The sequence below is a fragment of the Schistocerca gregaria genome, unplaced genomic scaffold (genome assembly GCF_023897955.1).
Source record: "Schistocerca gregaria isolate iqSchGreg1 unplaced genomic scaffold, iqSchGreg1.2 ptg000318l, whole genome shotgun sequence".
Classification (NCBI taxonomy): Eukaryota; Metazoa; Arthropoda; class Insecta; order Orthoptera; family Acrididae; genus Schistocerca; species Schistocerca gregaria.
This window is the reverse complement of record NW_026061796.1, coordinates 550,828-569,262: the sequence shown is the minus strand read 5'-3', so window position 1 is coordinate 569,262 and position 18,435 is coordinate 550,828. Positions and strand designations below refer to the sequence as shown.

At 49.1% G+C, this 18,435-nt stretch overlaps 32 non-coding genes across 32 annotated transcripts; all 32 read right to left on the bottom strand.

Annotated features, from left to right (window-relative positions):
• Window positions 1–169: 169 nt before the first annotated feature.
• On the bottom strand, window positions 170–251 carry Trnas-cga (transfer RNA serine (anticodon CGA)). Its single transcript has one exon. It is a non-coding gene; the product is annotated as a tRNA-Ser (tRNA).
• A 138-nt stretch (window positions 252–389) lies between these two features.
• Window positions 390–462, bottom strand: Trnak-uuu (transfer RNA lysine (anticodon UUU)). The gene has a single exon. It is a non-coding gene; the product is annotated as a tRNA-Lys (tRNA).
• Window positions 463–998: 536 nt separating this feature from the next.
• Trnaf-gaa (transfer RNA phenylalanine (anticodon GAA)) lies at window positions 999–1,072 on the bottom strand. The gene has a single exon. It is a non-coding gene; the product is annotated as a tRNA-Phe (tRNA).
• A 586-nt stretch (window positions 1,073–1,658) lies between these two features.
• On the bottom strand, window positions 1,659–1,740 carry Trnas-uga (transfer RNA serine (anticodon UGA)). Its single transcript has one exon. It is a non-coding gene; the product is annotated as a tRNA-Ser (tRNA).
• Window positions 1,741–2,448: 708 nt separating this feature from the next.
• Trnas-cga (transfer RNA serine (anticodon CGA)) lies at window positions 2,449–2,530 on the bottom strand. Its single transcript has one exon. It is a non-coding gene; the product is annotated as a tRNA-Ser (tRNA).
• Window positions 2,531–2,667: 137 nt separating this feature from the next.
• Trnak-uuu (transfer RNA lysine (anticodon UUU)) lies at window positions 2,668–2,740 on the bottom strand. Its single transcript has one exon. It is a non-coding gene; the product is annotated as a tRNA-Lys (tRNA).
• Window positions 2,741–3,276: 536 nt separating this feature from the next.
• Window positions 3,277–3,349, bottom strand: Trnaf-gaa (transfer RNA phenylalanine (anticodon GAA)). The gene has a single exon. It is a non-coding gene; the product is annotated as a tRNA-Phe (tRNA).
• A 584-nt stretch (window positions 3,350–3,933) lies between these two features.
• On the bottom strand, window positions 3,934–4,015 carry Trnas-uga (transfer RNA serine (anticodon UGA)). Its single transcript has one exon. It is a non-coding gene; the product is annotated as a tRNA-Ser (tRNA).
• Window positions 4,016–4,723: 708 nt separating this feature from the next.
• Window positions 4,724–4,805, bottom strand: Trnas-cga (transfer RNA serine (anticodon CGA)). Its single transcript has one exon. It is a non-coding gene; the product is annotated as a tRNA-Ser (tRNA).
• Window positions 4,806–4,942: 137 nt separating this feature from the next.
• Trnak-uuu (transfer RNA lysine (anticodon UUU)) lies at window positions 4,943–5,015 on the bottom strand. Its single transcript has one exon. It is a non-coding gene; the product is annotated as a tRNA-Lys (tRNA).
• A 536-nt stretch (window positions 5,016–5,551) lies between these two features.
• Trnaf-gaa (transfer RNA phenylalanine (anticodon GAA)) lies at window positions 5,552–5,624 on the bottom strand. The gene has a single exon. It is a non-coding gene; the product is annotated as a tRNA-Phe (tRNA).
• Window positions 5,625–6,208: 584 nt separating this feature from the next.
• Trnas-uga (transfer RNA serine (anticodon UGA)) lies at window positions 6,209–6,290 on the bottom strand. The gene has a single exon. It is a non-coding gene; the product is annotated as a tRNA-Ser (tRNA).
• A 708-nt stretch (window positions 6,291–6,998) lies between these two features.
• Window positions 6,999–7,080, bottom strand: Trnas-cga (transfer RNA serine (anticodon CGA)). The gene has a single exon. It is a non-coding gene; the product is annotated as a tRNA-Ser (tRNA).
• A 137-nt stretch (window positions 7,081–7,217) lies between these two features.
• On the bottom strand, window positions 7,218–7,290 carry Trnak-uuu (transfer RNA lysine (anticodon UUU)). Its single transcript has one exon. It is a non-coding gene; the product is annotated as a tRNA-Lys (tRNA).
• A 536-nt stretch (window positions 7,291–7,826) lies between these two features.
• On the bottom strand, window positions 7,827–7,899 carry Trnaf-gaa (transfer RNA phenylalanine (anticodon GAA)). The gene has a single exon. It is a non-coding gene; the product is annotated as a tRNA-Phe (tRNA).
• Window positions 7,900–8,483: 584 nt separating this feature from the next.
• On the bottom strand, window positions 8,484–8,565 carry Trnas-uga (transfer RNA serine (anticodon UGA)). Its single transcript has one exon. It is a non-coding gene; the product is annotated as a tRNA-Ser (tRNA).
• A 708-nt stretch (window positions 8,566–9,273) lies between these two features.
• Window positions 9,274–9,355, bottom strand: Trnas-cga (transfer RNA serine (anticodon CGA)). Its single transcript has one exon. It is a non-coding gene; the product is annotated as a tRNA-Ser (tRNA).
• Window positions 9,356–9,492: 137 nt separating this feature from the next.
• On the bottom strand, window positions 9,493–9,565 carry Trnak-uuu (transfer RNA lysine (anticodon UUU)). The gene has a single exon. It is a non-coding gene; the product is annotated as a tRNA-Lys (tRNA).
• Window positions 9,566–10,101: 536 nt separating this feature from the next.
• Window positions 10,102–10,174, bottom strand: Trnaf-gaa (transfer RNA phenylalanine (anticodon GAA)). Its single transcript has one exon. It is a non-coding gene; the product is annotated as a tRNA-Phe (tRNA).
• Window positions 10,175–11,500: 1,326 nt separating this feature from the next.
• On the bottom strand, window positions 11,501–11,582 carry Trnas-cga (transfer RNA serine (anticodon CGA)). Its single transcript has one exon. It is a non-coding gene; the product is annotated as a tRNA-Ser (tRNA).
• Window positions 11,583–11,719: 137 nt separating this feature from the next.
• Window positions 11,720–11,792, bottom strand: Trnak-uuu (transfer RNA lysine (anticodon UUU)). Its single transcript has one exon. It is a non-coding gene; the product is annotated as a tRNA-Lys (tRNA).
• A 536-nt stretch (window positions 11,793–12,328) lies between these two features.
• Trnaf-gaa (transfer RNA phenylalanine (anticodon GAA)) lies at window positions 12,329–12,401 on the bottom strand. Its single transcript has one exon. It is a non-coding gene; the product is annotated as a tRNA-Phe (tRNA).
• Window positions 12,402–12,985: 584 nt separating this feature from the next.
• Trnas-uga (transfer RNA serine (anticodon UGA)) lies at window positions 12,986–13,067 on the bottom strand. Its single transcript has one exon. It is a non-coding gene; the product is annotated as a tRNA-Ser (tRNA).
• A 708-nt stretch (window positions 13,068–13,775) lies between these two features.
• On the bottom strand, window positions 13,776–13,857 carry Trnas-cga (transfer RNA serine (anticodon CGA)). Its single transcript has one exon. It is a non-coding gene; the product is annotated as a tRNA-Ser (tRNA).
• A 137-nt stretch (window positions 13,858–13,994) lies between these two features.
• Trnak-uuu (transfer RNA lysine (anticodon UUU)) lies at window positions 13,995–14,067 on the bottom strand. The gene has a single exon. It is a non-coding gene; the product is annotated as a tRNA-Lys (tRNA).
• Window positions 14,068–14,603: 536 nt separating this feature from the next.
• On the bottom strand, window positions 14,604–14,676 carry Trnaf-gaa (transfer RNA phenylalanine (anticodon GAA)). The gene has a single exon. It is a non-coding gene; the product is annotated as a tRNA-Phe (tRNA).
• Window positions 14,677–15,260: 584 nt separating this feature from the next.
• Trnas-uga (transfer RNA serine (anticodon UGA)) lies at window positions 15,261–15,342 on the bottom strand. Its single transcript has one exon. It is a non-coding gene; the product is annotated as a tRNA-Ser (tRNA).
• A 708-nt stretch (window positions 15,343–16,050) lies between these two features.
• On the bottom strand, window positions 16,051–16,132 carry Trnas-cga (transfer RNA serine (anticodon CGA)). Its single transcript has one exon. It is a non-coding gene; the product is annotated as a tRNA-Ser (tRNA).
• Window positions 16,133–16,269: 137 nt separating this feature from the next.
• Trnak-uuu (transfer RNA lysine (anticodon UUU)) lies at window positions 16,270–16,342 on the bottom strand. Its single transcript has one exon. It is a non-coding gene; the product is annotated as a tRNA-Lys (tRNA).
• A 536-nt stretch (window positions 16,343–16,878) lies between these two features.
• Trnaf-gaa (transfer RNA phenylalanine (anticodon GAA)) lies at window positions 16,879–16,951 on the bottom strand. The gene has a single exon. It is a non-coding gene; the product is annotated as a tRNA-Phe (tRNA).
• Window positions 16,952–17,535: 584 nt separating this feature from the next.
• On the bottom strand, window positions 17,536–17,617 carry Trnas-uga (transfer RNA serine (anticodon UGA)). Its single transcript has one exon. It is a non-coding gene; the product is annotated as a tRNA-Ser (tRNA).
• Window positions 17,618–18,325: 708 nt separating this feature from the next.
• Trnas-cga (transfer RNA serine (anticodon CGA)) lies at window positions 18,326–18,407 on the bottom strand. The gene has a single exon. It is a non-coding gene; the product is annotated as a tRNA-Ser (tRNA).
• Between the last annotated feature and the right edge of the window lie 28 nt (window positions 18,408–18,435).

The following is an 18,435-nucleotide window of genomic DNA, read 5'->3' as shown; positions in this document are numbered from 1 at the left end:
TCCGTTGTTGTTGTTGAAGAGATACACTAGATCGCGTGTTGTAAGCAGCAGCCGTCGCGACACTCAGTATTGTTAAACGGAAATTTTCGTCTTGTTGAAGATGGCGCCATCGGTTTGCAACCGCGTTCACGTGTGTGAAAATATTTGCTCCTCTTTACGCAAAATCGCACGCAGCCGGTAGGATTCGAACCTACGCTCCCAGAGGGAATCTGATTTCGAGTCAGACGCCTTAACCACTCGGCCACGACTGCCCGTAGGTCGAGGTTCTCCGACACATGCAACTTCTACGGTTTTAAAGCTATGTGGCATCAGAAAACGGCGTAGCTGCATTCTTTTCCGTAGTGTTTCCACCGCTACCAGAGGAATCGCTACCAAAGTATTAAAATTTCCGCCCGAACAGGGACTTGAACCCTGGACCCTTAGGTTAAAAGCCTAATGCTCTACCGACTGAGCTATCCGGGCTCACACGACAGCAGAGAACATCCCACGATGCACAGCTGTACATTGACTCATGTCCTTCACAGCTGTGCTATCGCTGCATGGAGCTGTTACTAATTAAACGTCGCCTGAATGCTGTCTACAAACGTGTCGCGCTAAGCTCGTAGCAGACTATCGAAGAATGCTGACACACAATGCAAAAACAAACCGCAGCAGTCGTTAGGTCTCATACGTTGGAGTAGAGGATTTACGTGTTTTGTCGACACTCACTGAGTAATTGGAAATTTCACAAGCATTTCGAATGCAATGCTTCCCACGTTTTCGCTCATTTCACGGTTCCGTTGGAGACGTTCTTCACCTCCTGACACAAAAAAAGGAACGCAGTCGGTAGGACTTTTCGTATTTTCTTACTTCTCAGGGAGTTGCCTACTGTGTTCCTCTTACGGCAAGCACTAGACAACCTGAACAGTTACAGGATAGAGTCATTTTTGTTATCGGCTGTACCTACATCATCACAGACTCGGAGCAATTCCATTGGCATCAGCTTCAAAACATACGCTTGCCGAAACCCGGGATCGAACCAGGGACCTTTAGATCTTCAGTCTAAACGCTCTCCCAACTGAGCTATTTCGGCTCACACGTAAGTCCGCAGATTTGCGCGTCTTCGTTAACCTCTGAATCGCCGCCAATTTCACAGTCATCTTCGTCTGATAAGACATAGGGGACGCTGAAAGGCGAGCAGCAGATGCAGTGAAGTACCACACACATTTCTTCTGATTCCATCATCGTAAGAAGCAAACATGTCGACTCGATTCATGTAATATTGACTTCGCTTTCTCTAGAAAACCTTTGCTATATCGATGCCACGTGCAACTCGTGTGCAGAGAACGAGACACAAGAAGGAGTGAGCCTCTCTACCATGTGAGAGGCAGTATCTAGCAGATACACACGCTAAAACATTTGACTTGCGTTAGCTCATAAATTGCTACACGTAATTGTCTGCAAGCTAAAATGGACACATCTGCACTGCCCAGAGAGGCGACACTTGCACTCACACCTGGTGGACGGCAGTGTGACGAGGCGATGAGCTGTGGCTTCTGGGTGCGACTGTAGCGCTGCAGCCAATTAATACTGCACATTGCCGGCGACCCACGTGTTTAGTAGTGACGCAACTGCTAGAATGCAGCTGAACGCCCATCTTTTGAGAGCTACAAAATTTCCGCAGTCGGCAGGACTCGAACCTACGCTCCCAGAGGGAATCTGATTTCAAGTCAGACGCCTTAACCACTCGGCCACGACTGCCGGTAGCAGTAGCGTCTTCCGACACGTGAAAGTGCACCTTTAGAAGCAATCCAATGGCAGAAAGCGGCGTGGCCTCACTCTTTTCTGTAGTGTTTCCATTGCCAGCACATTAGCCGTTACGAAAGTGTATTAATTTTCGCCTAGACATGGCGTTGAACCCAACACCCTTTGGTTGAAAATCAAACGCTCTACCGACTGAGCTATCGTACAGCTGCGTGGCGTGCGAGTGATTCGCATGACGTAATTACTGGCTTATGGCTCCAATGGCGACTTCACCGACTTCCCACTGACGCACCGCTGACGCTAGTTTTCTGTCGTCTTAAGTGGTCGACATACTTGCAAGTAGCTGCGAGATCTTAAGAAAAGAAACGCTGCACCATTGCTTTTTCCGCACTCGAATGACTGAATTGCGATTCTTAAAAAAGAGAGAAATGAATGTTGGCTCTGTCCAACGCTTCCAAGCACGTCTGTGTACTCACGAACTCGGCGTCGACGCGAGAAAATGACGGGAGCGCACTCGTGGGCCTGCGACGGCTTTCTGCAGTCGCAGCGTCAGTGAGAGGAGAACCGGTAGCCACAGTAAGCAGCAGCCGTCGCGACACTCAGTATTGTTAAACGGAAATTTTCGTCTTGTTGAAGATGGCGCCATCGGTTTGCAACCGCGTTCACGTGTGTGAAAATATTTGCTCCTCTTTACGCAAAATCGCACGCAGCCGGTAGGATTCGAACCTACGCTCCCAGAGGGAATCTGATTTCGAGTCAGACGCCTTAACCACTCGGCCACGACTGCCCGTAGGTCGAGGTTCTCCGACACATGCAACTTCTACGGTTTAAAGCTATGTGGCATCAGAAAACGGCGTAGCTGCATTCTTTTCCGTAGTGTTTCCACCGCTACCAGAGGAATCGCTACCAAAGTATTAAAATTTCCGCCCGAACAGGGACTTGAACCCTGGACCCTTAGGTTAAAAGCCTAATGCTCTACCGACTGAGCTATCCGGGCTCACACGACAGCAGAGAACATCCCACGATGCACAGCTGTACATTGACTCATGTCCTTCACAGCTGTGCTATCGCTGCATGGAGCTGTTACTAATTAAACGTCGCCTGAATGCTGTCTACAAACGTGTCGCGCTAAGCTCGTAGCAGACTATCGAAGAATGCTGACACACAATGCAAAAACAAACCGCAGCAGTCGTTAGGTCTCATACGTTGGAGTAGAGGATTTACGTGTTTTGTCGACACTCACTGAGTAATTGGAAATTTCACAAGCATTTCGAATGCAATGCTTCCCACGTTTTCGCTCATTTCACGGTTCCGTTGGAGACGTTCTTCACCTCCTGACACAAAAAAAGGAACGCAGTCGGTAGGACTTTTCGTATTTTCTTACTTCTCAGGCAGTTGCCTACTGTGTTCCTCTTACGGCAAGCACTAGACAACCTGAACAGTTACAGGATAGAGTCATTTTTGTTATCGGCTGTACCTACATCATCACAGACTCGGAGCAATTCCATTGGCATCAGCTTCAAAACATACGCTTGCCGAAACCCGGGATCGAACCAGGGACCTTTAGATCTTCAGTCTAACGCTCTCCCAACTGAGCTATTTCGGCTCACACGTAAGTCCGCAGATTTGCGCGTCTTCGTTAACCTCTGAATCGCCGCCAATTTCACAGTCATCTTCGTCTGATAAGACATAGGGACGCTGAAAGGCGAGCAGCAGATGCAGTGAAGTACCACACACATTTCTTCTGATTCCATCATCGTAAGAAGCAAACATGTCGACTCGATTCATGTAATATTGACTTCGCTTTCTCTAGAAAACCTTTGCTATATCGATGCCACGTGCAACTCGTGTGCAGAGAACGAGACACAAGAAGGAGTGAGCCTCTCTACCATGTGAGAGGCAGTATCTAGCAGATACACACGCTAAAACATTTGACTTGCGTTAGCTCATAAATTGCTACACGTAATTGTCTGCAAGCTAAAATGGACACATCTGCACTGCCCAGAGAGGCGACACTTGCACTCACACCTGGTGGACGGCAGTGTGACGAGGCGATGAGCTGTGGCTTCTGGGTGCGACTGTAGCGCTGCAGCCAATAATACTGCACATTGCCGGCGACCCACGTGTTTAGTAGTGACGCAACTGCTAGAATGCAGCTGAACGCCCATCTTTTGAGAGCTACAAAATTTCCGCAGTCGGCAGGACTCGAACCTACGCTCCCAGAGGGAATCTGATTTCAAGTCAGACGCCTTAACCACTCGGCCACGACTGCCGGTAGCAGTAGCGTCTTCCGACACGTGAAAGTGCACCTTTAGAAGCAATCCAATGGCAGAAAGCGGCGTGGCCTCACTCTTTTCTGTAGTGTTTCCATTGCCAGCACATTAGCCGTTACGAAAGTGTATTAATTTTCGCCTAGACATGGCGTTGAACCCAACACCCTTTGGTTGAAAATCAAACGCTCTACCGACTGAGCTATCGTACAGCTGCGTGGCGTGCGAGTGATTCGCATGACGTAATTACTGGCTTATGGCTCCAATGGCGACTTCACCGACTTCCCACTGACGCACCGCTGACGCTAGTTTTCTGTCGTCTTAAGTGGTCGACATACTTGCAAGTAGCTGCGAGATCTTAAGAAAAGAAACGCTGCACCATTGCTTTTTCCGCACTCGAATGACTGAATTGCGATTCTTAAAAAAGAGAGAAATGAATGTTGGCTCTGTCCAACGCTTCCAAGCACGTCTGTGTACTCACGAACTCGGCGTCGACGCGAGAAAATGACGGGAGCGCACTCGTGGGCCTGCGACGGCTTTCTGCAGTCGCAGCGTCAGTGAGAGGAGAACCGGTAGCCACAGTAAGCAGCAGCCGTCGCGACACTCAGTATTGTTAAACGGAAATTTTCGTCTTGTTGAAGATGGCGCCATCGGTTTGCAACCGCGTTCACGTGTGTGAAAATATTTGCTCCTCTTTACGCAAAATCGCACGCAGCCGGTAGGATTCGAACCTACGCTCCCAGAGGGAATCTGATTTCGAGTCAGACGCCTTAACCACTCGGCCACGACTGCCCGTAGGTCGAGGTTCTCCGACACATGCAACTTCTACGGTTTAAAGCTATGTGGCATCAGAAAACGGCGTAGCTGCATTCTTTTCCGTAGTGTTTCCACCGCTACCAGAGGAATCGCTACCAAAGTATTAAAATTTCCGCCCGAACAGGGACTTGAACCCTGGACCCTTAGGTTAAAAGCCTAATGCTCTACCGACTGAGCTATCCGGGCTCACACGACAGCAGAGAACATCCCACGATGCACAGCTGTACATTGACTCATGTCCTTCACAGCTGTGCTATCGCTGCATGGAGCTGTTACTAATTAAACGTCGCCTGAATGCTGTCTACAAACGTGTCGCGCTAAGCTCGTAGCAGACTATCGAAGAATGCTGACACACAATGCAAAAACAAACCGCAGCAGTCGTTAGGTCTCATACGTTGGAGTAGAGGATTTACGTGTTTTGTCGACACTCACTGAGTAATTGGAAATTTCACAAGCATTTCGAATGCAATGCTTCCCACGTTTTCGCTCATTTCACGGTTCCGTTGGAGACGTTCTTCACCTCCTGACACAAAAAAAGGAACGCAGTCGGTAGGACTTTTCGTATTTTCTTACTTCTCAGGGAGTTGCCTACTGTGTTCCTCTTACGGCAAGCACTAGACAACCTGAACAGTTACAGGATAGAGTCATTTTTGTTATCGGCTGTACCTACATCATCACAGACTCGGAGCAATTCCATTGGCATCAGCTTCAAAACATACGCTTGCCGAAACCCGGGATCGAACCAGGGACCTTTAGATCTTCAGTCTAACGCTCTCCCAACTGAGCTATTTCGGCTCACACGTAAGTCCGCAGATTTGCGCGTCTTCGTTAACCTCTGAATCGCCGCCAATTTCACAGTCATCTTCGTCTGATAAGACATAGGGACGCTGAAAGGCGAGCAGCAGATGCAGTGAAGTACCACACACATTTCTTCTGATTCCATCATCGTAAGAAGCAAACATGTCGACTCGATTCATGTAATATTGACTTCGCTTTCTCTAGAAAACCTTTGCTATATCGATGCCACGTGCAACTCGTGTGCAGAGAACGAGACACAAGAAGGAGTGAGCCTCTCTACCATGTGAGAGGCAGTATCTAGCAGATACACACGCTAAAACATTTGACTTGCGTTAGCTCATAAATTGCTACACGTAATTGTCTGCAAGCTAAAATGGACACATCTGCACTGCCCAGAGAGGCGACACTTGCACTCACACCTGGTGGACGGCAGTGTGACGAGGCGATGAGCTGTGGCTTCTGGGTGCGACTGTAGCGCTGCAGCCAATAATACTGCACATTGCCGGCGACCCACGTGTTTAGTAGTGACGCAACTGCTAGAATGCAGCTGAACGCCCATCTTTTGAGAGCTACAAAATTTCCGCAGTCGGCAGGACTCGAACCTACGCTCCCAGAGGGAATCTGATTTCAAGTCAGACGCCTTAACCACTCGGCCACGACTGCCGGTAGCAGTAGCGTCTTCCGACACGTGAAAGTGCACCTTTAGAAGCAATCCAATGGCAGAAAGCGGCGTGGCCTCACTCTTTTCTGTAGTGTTTCCATTGCCAGCACATTAGCCGTTACGAAAGTGTATTAATTTTCGCCTAGACATGGCGTTGAACCCAACACCCTTTGGTTGAAAATCAAACGCTCTACCGACTGAGCTATCGTACAGCTGCGTGGCGTGCGAGTGATTCGCATGACGTAATTACTGGCTTATGGCTCCAATGGCGACTTCACCGACTTCCCACTGACGCACCGCTGACGCTAGTTTTCTGTCGTCTTAAGTGGTCGACATACTTGCAAGTAGCTGCGAGATCTTAAGAAAAGAAACGCTGCACCATTGCTTTTTCCGCACTCGAATGACTGAATTGCGATTCTTAAAAAAGAGAGAAATGAATGTTGGCTCTGTCCAACGCTTCCAAGCACGTCTGTGTACTCACGAACTCGGCGTCGACGCGAGAAAATGACGGGAGCGCACTCGTGGGCCTGCGACGGCTTTCTGCAGTCGCAGCGTCAGTGAGAGGAGAACCGGTAGCCACAGTAAGCAGCAGCCGTCGCGACACTCAGTATTGTTAAACGGAAATTTTCGTCTTGTTGAAGATGGCGCCATCGGTTTGCAACCGCGTTCACGTGTGTGAAAATATTTGCTCCTCTTTACGCAAAATCGCACGCAGCCGGTAGGATTCGAACCTACGCTCCCAGAGGGAATCTGATTTCGAGTCAGACGCCTTAACCACTCGGCCACGACTGCCCGTAGGTCGAGGTTCTCCGACACATGCAACTTCTACGGTTTAAAGCTATGTGGCATCAGAAAACGGCGTAGCTGCATTCTTTTCCGTAGTGTTTCCACCGCTACCAGAGGAATCGCTACCAAAGTATTAAAATTTCCGCCCGAACAGGGACTTGAACCCTGGACCCTTAGGTTAAAAGCCTAATGCTCTACCGACTGAGCTATCCGGGCTCACACGACAGCAGAGAACATCCCACGATGCACAGCTGTACATTGACTCATGTCCTTCACAGCTGTGCTATCGCTGCATGGAGCTGTTACTAATTAAACGTCGCCTGAATGCTGTCTACAAACGTGTCGCGCTAAGCTCGTAGCAGACTATCGAAGAATGCTGACACACAATGCAAAAACAAACCGCAGCAGTCGTTAGGTCTCATACGTTGGAGTAGAGGATTTACGTGTTTTGTCGACACTCACTGAGTAATTGGAAATTTCACAAGCATTTCGAATGCAATGCTTCCCACGTTTTCGCTCATTTCACGGTTCCGTTGGAGACGTTCTTCACCTCCTGACACAAAAAAAGGAACGCAGTCGGTAGGACTTTTCGTATTTTCTTACTTCTCAGGGAGTTGCCTACTGTGTTCCTCTTACGGCAAGCACTAGACAACCTGAACAGTTACAGGATAGAGTCATTTTTGTTATCGGCTGTACCTACATCATCACAGACTCGGAGCAATTCCATTGGCATCAGCTTCAAAACATACGCTTGCCGAAACCCGGGATCGAACCAGGGACCTTTAGATCTTCAGTCTAACGCTCTCCCAACTGAGCTATTTCGGCTCACACGTAAGTCCGCAGATTTGCGCGTCTTCGTTAACCTCTGAATCGCCGCCAATTTCACAGTCATCTTCGTCTGATAAGACATAGGGACGCTGAAAGGCGAGCAGCAGATGCAGTGAAGTACCACACACATTTCTTCTGATTCCATCATCGTAAGAAGCAAACATGTCGACTCGATTCATGTAATATTGACTTCGCTTTCTCTAGAAAACCTTTGCTATATCGATGCCACGTGCAACTCGTGTGCAGAGAACGAGACACAAGAAGGAGTGAGCCTCTCTACCATGTGAGAGGCAGTATCTAGCAGATACACACGCTAAAACATTTGACTTGCGTTAGCTCATAAATTGCTACACGTAATTGTCTGCAAGCTAAAATGGACACATCTGCACTGCCCAGAGAGGCGACACTTGCACTCACACCTGGTGGACGGCAGTGTGACGAGGCGATGAGCTGTGGCTTCTGGGTGCGACTGTAGCGCTGCAGCCAATAATACTGCACATTGCCGGCGACCCACGTGTTTAGTAGTGACGCAACTGCTAGAATGCAGCTGAACGCCCATCTTTTGAGAGCTACAAAATTTCCGCAGTCGGCAGGACTCGAACCTACGCTCCCAGAGGGAATCTGATTTCAAGTCAGACGCCTTAACCACTCGGCCACGACTGCCGGTAGCAGTAGCGTCTTCCGACACGTGAAAGTGCACCTTTAGAAGCAATCCAATGGCAGAAAGCGGCGTGGCCTCACTCTTTTCTGTAGTGTTTCCATTGCCAGCACATTAGCCGTTACGAAAGTGTATTAATTTTCGCCTAGACATGGCGTTGAACCCAACACCCTTTGGTTGAAAATCAAACGCTCTACCGACTGAGCTATCGTACAGCTGCGTGGCGTGCGAGTGATTCGCATGACGTAATTACTGGCTTATGGCTCCAATGGCGACTTCACCGACTTCCCACTGACGCACCGCTGACGCTAGTTTTCTGTCGTCTTAAGTGGTCGACATACTTGCAAGTAGCTGCGAGATCTTAAGAAAAGAAACGCTGCACCATTGCTTTTTCCGCACTCGAATGACTGAATTGCGATTCTTAAAAAAGAGAGAAATGAATGTTGGCTCTGTCCAACGCTTCCAAGCACGTCTGTGTACTCACGAACTCGGCGTCGACGCGAGAAAATGACGGGAGCGCACTCGTGGGCCTGCGACGGCTTTCTGCAGTCGCAGCGTCAGTGAGAGGAGAACCGGTAGCCACAGTAAGCAGCAGCCGTCGCGACACTCAGTATTGTTAAACGGAAATTTTCGTCTTGTTGAAGATGGCGCCATCGGTTTGCAACCGCGTTCACGTGTGTGAAAATATTTGCTCCTCTTTACGCAAAATCGCACGCAGCCGGTAGGATTCGAACCTACGCTCCCAGAGGGAATCTGATTTCGAGTCAGACGCCTTAACCACTCGGCCACGACTGCCCGTAGGTCGAGGTTCTCCGACACATGCAACTTCTACGGTTTAAAGCTATGTGGCATCAGAAAACGGCGTAGCTGCATTCTTTTCCGTAGTGTTTCCACCGCTACCAGAGGAATCGCTACCAAAGTATTAAAATTTCCGCCCGAACAGGGACTTGAACCCTGGACCCTTAGGTTAAAAGCCTAATGCTCTACCGACTGAGCTATCCGGGCTCACACGACAGCAGAGAACATCCCACGATGCACAGCTGTACATTGACTCATGTCCTTCACAGCTGTGCTATCGCTGCATGGAGCTGTTACTAATTAAACGTCGCCTGAATGCTGTCTACAAACGTGTCGCGCTAAGCTCGTAGCAGACTATCGAAGAATGCTGACACACAATGCAAAAACAAACCGCAGCAGTCGTTAGGTCTCATACGTTGGAGTAGAGGATTTACGTGTTTTGTCGACACTCACTGAGTAATTGGAAATTTCACAAGCATTTCGAATGCAATGCTTCCCACGTTTTCGCTCATTTCACGGTTCCGTTGGAGACGTTCTTCACCTCCTGACACAAAAAAAGGAACGCAGTCGGTAGGACTTTTCGTATTTTCTTACTTCTCAGGGAGTTGCCTACTGTGTTCCTCTTACGGCAAGCACTAGACAACCTGAACAGTTACAGGATAGAGTCATTTTTGTTATCGGCTGTACCTACATCATCACAGACTCGGAGCAATTCCATTGGCATCAGCTTCAAAACATACGCTTGCCGAAACCCGGGATCGAACCAGGGACCTTTAGATCTTCAGTCTAACGCTCTCCCAACTGAGCTATTTCGGCTCACACGTAAGTCCGCAGATTTGCGCGTCTTCGTTAACCTCTGAATCGCCGCCAATTTCACAGTCATCTTCGTCTGATAAGACATAGGGACGCTGAAAGGCGAGCAGCAGATGCAGTGAAGTACCACACACATTTCTTCTGATTCCATCATCGTAAGAAGCAAACATGTCGACTCGATTCATGTAATATTGACTTCGCTTTCTCTAGAAAACCTTTGCTATATCGATGCCACGTGCAACTCGTGTGCAGAGAACGAGACACAAGAAGGAGTGAGCCTCTCTACCATGTGAGAGGCAGTATCTAGCAGATACACACGCTAAAACATTTGACTTGCGTTAGCTCATAAATTGCTACACGTAATTGTCTGCAAGCTAAAATGGACACATCTGCACTGCCCAGAGAGGCGACACTTGCACTCACACCTGGTGGACGGCAGTGTGACGAGGCGATGAGCTGTGGCTTCTGGGTGCGACTGTAGCGCTGCAGCCAATAATACTGCACATTGCCGGCGACCCACGTGTTTAGTAGTGACGCAACTGCTAGAATGCAGCTGAACGCCCATCTTTTGAGAGCTACAAAATTTCCGCAGTCGGCAGGACTCGAACCTACGCTCCCAGAGGGAATCTGATTTCAAGTCCGACACGTGAAAGTGCACCTTTAGAAGCAATCCAATGGCAGAAAGCGGCGTGGCCTCACTCTTTTCTGTAGTGTTTCCATTGCCAGCACATTAGCCGTTACGAAAGTGTATTAATTTTCGCCTAGACATGGCGTTGAACCCAACACCCTTTGGTTGAAAATCAAACGCTCTACCGACTGAGCTATCGTACAGCTGCGTGGCGTGCGAGTGATTCGCATGACGTAATTACTGGCTTATGGCTCCAATGGCGACTTCACCGACTTCCCACTGACGCACCGCTGACGCTAGTTTTCTGTCGTCTTAAGTGGTCGACATACTTGCAAGTAGCTGCGAGATCTTAAGAAAAGAAACGCTGCACCATTGCTTTTTCCGCACTCGAATGACTGAATTGCGATTCTTAAAAAAGAGAGAAATGAATGTTGGCTCTGTCCAACGCTTCCAAGCACGTCTGTGTACTCACGAACTCGGCGTCGACGCGAGAAAATGACGGGAGCGCACTCGTGGGCCTGCGACGGCTTTCTGCAGTCGCAGCGTCAGTGAGAGGAGAACCGGTAGCCACAGTAAGCAGCAGCCGTCGCGACACTCAGTATTGTTAAACGGAAATTTTCGTCTTGTTGAAGATGGCGCCATCGGTTTGCAACCGCGTTCACGTGTGTGAAAATATTTGCTCCTCTTTACGCAAAATCGCACGCAGCCGGTAGGATTCGAACCTACGCTCCCAGAGGGAATCTGATTTCGAGTCAGACCCCTTAACCACTCGGCCACGACTGCCCGTAGGTCGAGGTTCTCCGACACATGCAACTTCTACGGTTTAAAGCTATGTGGCATCAGAAAACGGCGTAGCTGCATTCTTTTCCGTAGTGTTTCCACCGCTACCAGAGGAATCGCTACCAAAGTATTAAAATTTCCGCCCGAACAGGGACTTGAACCCTGGACCCTTAGGTTAAAAGCCTAATGCTCTACCGACTGAGCTATCCGGGCTCACACGACAGCAGAGAACATCCCACGATGCACAGCTGTACATTGACTCATGTCCTTCACAGCTGTGCTATCGCTGCATGGAGCTGTTACTAATTAAACGTCGCCTGAATGCTGTCTACAAACGTGTCGCGCTAAGCTCGTAGCAGACTATCGAAGAATGCTGACACACAATGCAAAAACAAACCGCAGCAGTCGTTAGGTCTCATACGTTGGAGTAGAGGATTTACGTGTTTTGTCGACACTCACTGAGTAATTGGAAATTTCACAAGCATTTCGAATGCAATGCTTCCCACGTTTTCGCTCATTTCACGGTTCCGTTGGAGACGTTCTTCACCTCCTGACACAAAAAAAGGAACGCAGTCGGTAGGACTTTTCGTATTTTCTTACTTCTCAGGGAGTTGCCTACTGTGTTCCTCTTACGGCAAGCACTAGACAACCTGAACAGTTACAGGATAGAGTCATTTTTGTTATCGGCTGTACCTACATCATCACAGACTCGGAGCAATTCCATTGGCATCAGCTTCAAAACATACGCTTGCCGAAACCCGGGATCGAACCAGGGACCTTTAGATCTTCAGTCTAACGCTCTCCCAACTGAGCTATTTCGGCTCACACGTAAGTCCGCAGATTTGCGCGTCTTCGTTAACCTCTGAATCGCCGCCAATTTCACAGTCATCTTCGTCTGATAAGACATAGGGACGCTGAAAGGCGAGCAGCAGATGCAGTGAAGTACCACACACATTTCTTCTGATTCCATCATCGTAAGAAGCAAACATGTCGACTCGATTCATGTAATATTGACTTCGCTTTCTCTAGAAAACCTTTGCTATATCGATGCCACGTGCAACTCGTGTGCAGAGAACGAGACACAAGAAGGAGTGAGCCTCTCTACCATGTGAGAGGCAGTATCTAGCAGATACACACGCTAAAACATTTGACTTGCGTTAGCTCATAAATTGCTACACGTAATTGTCTGCAAGCTAAAATGGACACATCTGCACTGCCCAGAGAGGCGACACTTGCACTCACACCTGGTGGACGGCAGTGTGACGAGGCGATGAGCTGTGGCTTCTGGGTGCGACTGTAGCGCTGCAGCCAATAATACTGCACATTGCCGGCGACCCACGTGTTTAGTAGTGACGCAACTGCTAGAATGCAGCTGAACGCCCATCTTTTGAGAGCTACAAAATTTCCGCAGTCGGCAGGACTCGAACCTACGCTCCCAGAGGGAATCTGATTTCAAGTCAGACGCCTTAACCACTCGGCCACGACTGCCGGTAGCAGTAGCGTCTTCCGACACGTGAAAGTGCACCTTTAGAAGCAATCCAATGGCAGAAAGCGGCGTGGCCTCACTCTTTTCTGTAGTGTTTCCATTGCCAGCACATTAGCCGTTACGAAAGTGTATTAATTTTCGCCTAGACATGGCGTTGAACCCAACACCCTTTGGTTGAAAATCAAACGCTCTACCGACTGAGCTATCGTACAGCTGCGTGGCGTGCGAGTGATTCGCATGACGTAATTACTGGCTTATGGCTCCAATGGCGACTTCACCGACTTCCCACTGACGCACCGCTGACGCTAGTTTTCTGTCGTCTTAAGTGGTCGACATACTTGCAAGTAGCTGCGAGATCTTAAGAAAAGAAACGCTGCACCATTGCTTTTTCCGCACTCGAATGACTGAATTGCGATTCTTAAAAAAGAGAGAAATGAATGTTGGCTCTGTCCAACGCTTCCAAGCACGTCTGTGTACTCACGAACTCGGCGTCGACGCGAGAAAATGACGGGAGCGCACTCGTGGGCCTGCGACGGCTTTCTGCAGTCGCAGCGTCAGTGAGAGGAGAACCGGTAGCCACAGTAAGCAGCAGCCGTCGCGACACTCAGTATTGTTAAACGGAAATTTTCGTCTTGTTGAAGATGGCGCCATCGGTTTGCAACCGCGTTCACGTGTGTGAAAATATTTGCTCCTCTTTACGCAAAATCGCACGCAGCCGGTAGGATTCGAACCTACGCTCCCAGAGGGAATCTGATTTCGAGTCAGACGCCTTAACCACTCGGCCACGACTGCCCGTAGGTCGAGGTTCTCCGACACATGCAACTTCTACGGTTTAAAGCTATGTGGCATCAGAAAACGGCGTAGCTGCATTCTTTTCCGTAGTGTTTCCACCGCTACCAGAGGAATCGCTACCAAAGTATTAAAATTTCCGCCCGAACAGGGACTTGAACCCTGGACCCTTAGGTTAAAAGCCTAATGCTCTACCGACTGAGCTATCCGGGCTCACACGACAGCAGAGAACATCCCACGATGCACAGCTGTACATTGACTCATGTCCTTCACAGCTGTGCTATCGCTGCATGGAGCTGTTACTAATTAAACGTCGCCTGAATGCTGTCTACAAACGTGTCGCGCTAAGCTCGTAGCAGACTATCGAAGAATGCTGACACACAATGCAAAAACAAACCGCAGCAGTCGTTAGGTCTCATACGTTGGAGTAGAGGATTTACGTGTTTTGTCGACACTCACTGAGTAATTGGAAATTTCACAAGCATTTCGAATGCAATGCTTCCCACGTTTTCGCTCATTTCACGGTTCCGTTGGAGACGTTCTTCACCTCCTGACACAAAAAAAGGAACGCAGTCGGTAGGACTTTTCGTATTTTCTTACTTCTCAGGGAGTTGCCTACTGTGTTCCTCTTACGGCAAGCACTAGACAACCTGAACAGTTACAGGATAGAGTCATTTTTGTTATCGGCTGTACCTACATCATCACAGACTCGGAGCAATTCCATTGGCATCAGCTTCAAAACATACGCTTGCCGAAAACCGGGATCGAACCAGGGACCTTTAGATCTTCAGTCTAACGCTCTCCCAACTGAGCTATTTCGGCTCACACGTAAGTCCGCAGATTTGCGCGTCTTCGTTAACCTCTGAATCGCCGCCAATTTCACAGTCATCTTCGTCTGATAAGACATAGGGACGCTGAAAGGCGAGCAGCAGATGCAGTGAAGTACCACACACATTTCTTCTGATTCCATCATCGTAAGAAGCAAACATGTCGACTCGATTCATGTAATATTGACTTCGCTTTCTCTAGAAAACCTTTGCTATATCGATGCCACGTGCAACTCGTGTGCAGAGAACGAGACACAAGAAGGAGTGAGCCTCTCTACCATGTGAGAGGCAGTATCTAGCAGATACACACGCTAAAACATTTGACTTGCGTTAGCTCATAAATTGCTACACGTAATTGTCTGCAAGCTAAAATGGACACATCTGCACTGCCCAGAGAGGCGACACTTGCACTCACACCTGGTGGACGGCAGTGTGACGAGGCGATGAGCTGTGGCTTCTGGGTGCGACTGTAGCGCTGCAGCCAATAATACTGCACATTGCCGGCGACCCACGTGTTTAGTAGTGACGCAACTGCTAGAATGCAGCTGAACGCCCATCTTTTGAGAGCTACAAAATTTCCGCAGTCGGCAGGACTCGAACCTACGCTCCCAGAGGGAATCTGATTTCAAGTCAGACGCCTTAACCACTCGGCCACGACTGCCGGTAGCAGTAGCGTCTTCCGACACGTGAAAGTGCACCTTTAGAAGCAATCCAATGGCAGAAAGCGGCGTGGCCTCACTCTTTTCTGTAGTGTTTCCATTGCCAGCACATTAGCCGTTACGAAAGTGTATTAATTTTCGCCTAGACATGGCGTTGAACCCAACACCCTTTGGTTGAAAATCAAACGCTCTACCGACTGAGCTATCGTACAGCTGCGTGGCGTGCGAGTGATTCGCATGACGTAATTACTGGCTTATGGCTCCAATGGCGACTTCACCGACTTCCCACTGACGCACCGCTGACGCTAGTTTTCTGTCGTCTTAAGTGGTCGACATACTTGCAAGTAGCTGCGAGATCTTAAGAAAAGAAACGCTGCACCATTGCTTTTTCCGCACTCGAATGACTGAATTGCGATTCTTAAAAAAGAGAGAAATGAATGTTGGCTCTGTCCAACGCTTCCAAGCACGTCTGTGTACTCACGAACTCGGCGTCGACGCGAGAAAATGACGGGAGCGCACTCGTGGGCCTGCGACGGCTTTCTGCAGTCGCAGCGTCAGTGAGAGGAGAACCGGTAGCCACAGTAAGCAGCAGCCGTCGCGACACTCAGTATTGTTAAACGGAAATTTTCGTCTTGTTGAAGATGGCGCCATCGGTTTGCAACCGCGTTCACGTGTGTGAAAATATTTGCTCCTCTTTACGCAAAATCGCACGCAGCCGGTAGGATTCGAACCTACGCTCCCAGAGGGAATCTGATTTCGAGTCAGACGCCTTAACCACTCGGCCACGACTGCCCGTAGGTCGAGGTTCTCCGACACATGCAACTTCTACGGTTTAAAGCTATGTGGCATCAGAAAACGGCGTAGCTGCATTCTTTTCCGTAGTGTTTCCACCGCTACCAGAGGAATCGCTACCAAAGTATTAAAATTTCCGCCCGAACAGGGACTTGAACCCTGGACCCTTAGGTTAAAAGCCTAATGCTCTACCGACTGAGCTATCCGGGCTCACACGACAGCAGAGAACATCCCACGATGCACAGCTGTACATTGACTCATGTCCTTCACAGCTGTGCTATCGCTGCATGGAGCTGTTACTAATTAAACGTCGCCTGAATGCTGTCTACAAACGTGTCGCGCTAAGCTCGTAGCAGACTATCGAAGAATGCTGACACACAATGCAAAAACAAACCGCAGCAGTCGTTAGGTCTCATACGTTGGAGTAGAGGATTTACGTGTTTTGTCGACACTCACTGAGTAATTGGAAATTTCACAAGCATTTCGAATGCAATGCTTCCCACGTTTTCGCTCATTTCACGGTTCCGTTGGAGACGTTCTTCACCTCCTGACACAAAAAAAGGAACGCAGTCGGTAGGACTTTTCGTATTTTCTTACTTCTCAGGGAGTTGCCTACTGTGTTCCTCTTACGGCAAGCACTAGACAACCTGAACAGTTACAGGATAGAGTCATTTTTGTTATCGGCTGTACCTACATCATCACAGACTCGGAGCAATTCCATTGGCATCAGCTTCAAAACATACGCTTGCCGAAACCCGGGATCGAACCAGGGACCTTTAGATCTTCAGTCTAACGCTCTCCCAACTGAGCTATTTCGGCTCACACGTAAGTCCGCAGATTTGCGCGTCTTCGTTAACCTCTGAATCGCCGCCAATTTCACAGTCATCTTCGTCTGATAAGACATAGGGACGCTGAAAGGCGAGCAGCAGATGCAGTGAAGTACCACACACATTTCTTCTGATTCCATCATCGTAAGAAGCAAACATGTCGACTCGATTCATGTAATATTGACTTCGCTTTCTCTAGAAAACCTTTGCTATATCGATGCCACGTGCAACTCGTGTGCAGAGAACGAGACACAAGAAGGAGTGAGCCTCTCTACCATGTGAGAGGCAGTATCTAGCAGATACACACGCTAAAACATTTGACTTGCGTTAGCTCATAAATTGCTACACGTAATTGTCTGCAAGCTAAAATGGACACATCTGCACTGCCCAGAGAGGCGACACTTGCACTCACACCTGGTGGACGGCAGTGTGACGAGGCGATGAGCTGTGGCTTCTGGGTGCGACTGTAGCGCTGCAGCCAATAATACTGCACATTGCCGGCGACCCACGTGTTTAGTAGTGACGCAACTGCTAGAATGCAGCTGAACGCCCATCTTTTGAGAGCTACAAAATTTCCGCAGTCGGCAGGACTCGAACCTACGCTCCCAGAGGGAATCTGATTTCAAGTCAGACGCCTTAACCACTCGGCCACGACTGCCGGTAGCAGTAGCGTCTTCCGACACGTGAAAGTGCACCTTTAGAAGCAATCCAATGGCAGAAAGCGGCGTGGCCTCACTCTTTTCTGTAGTGTTTCCATTGCCAGCACATTAGCCGTTACGAAAGTGTATTAATTTTCGCCTAGACATGGCGTTGAACCCAACACCCTTTGGTTGAAAATCAAACGCTCTACCGACTGAGCTATCGTACAGCTGCGTGGCGTGCGAGTGATTCGCATGACGTAATTACTGGCTTATGGCTCCAATGGCGACTTCACCGACTTCCCACTGACGCACCGCTGACGCTAGTTTTCTGTCGTCTTAAGTGGTCGACATACTTGCAAGTAGCTGCGAGATCTTAAGAAAAGAAACGCTGCACCATTGCTTTTTCCGCACTCGAATGACTGAATTGCGATTCTTAAAAAAGAGAGAAATGAATGTTGGCTCTGTCCAACGCTTCCAAGCACGTCTGTGTACTCACGAACTCGGCGTCGACGCGAGAAAATGACGGGAGCGCACTCGTGGGCCTGCGACGGCTTTCTGCAGTCGCAGCGTCAGTGAGAGGAGAACCGGTAGCCACAGTAAGCAGCAGCCGTCGCGACACTCAGTATTGTTAAACGGAAATTTTCGTCTTGTTGAAGATGGCGCCATCGGTTTGCAACCGCGTTCACGTGTGTGAAAATATTTGCTCCTCTTTACGCAAAATCGCACGCAGCCGGTAGGATTCGAACCTACGCTCCCAGAGGGAATCTGATTTCGAGTCAGACGCCTTAACCACTCGGCCACGACTGCCCGTAGGTCGAGGTTCTCCGACACATGC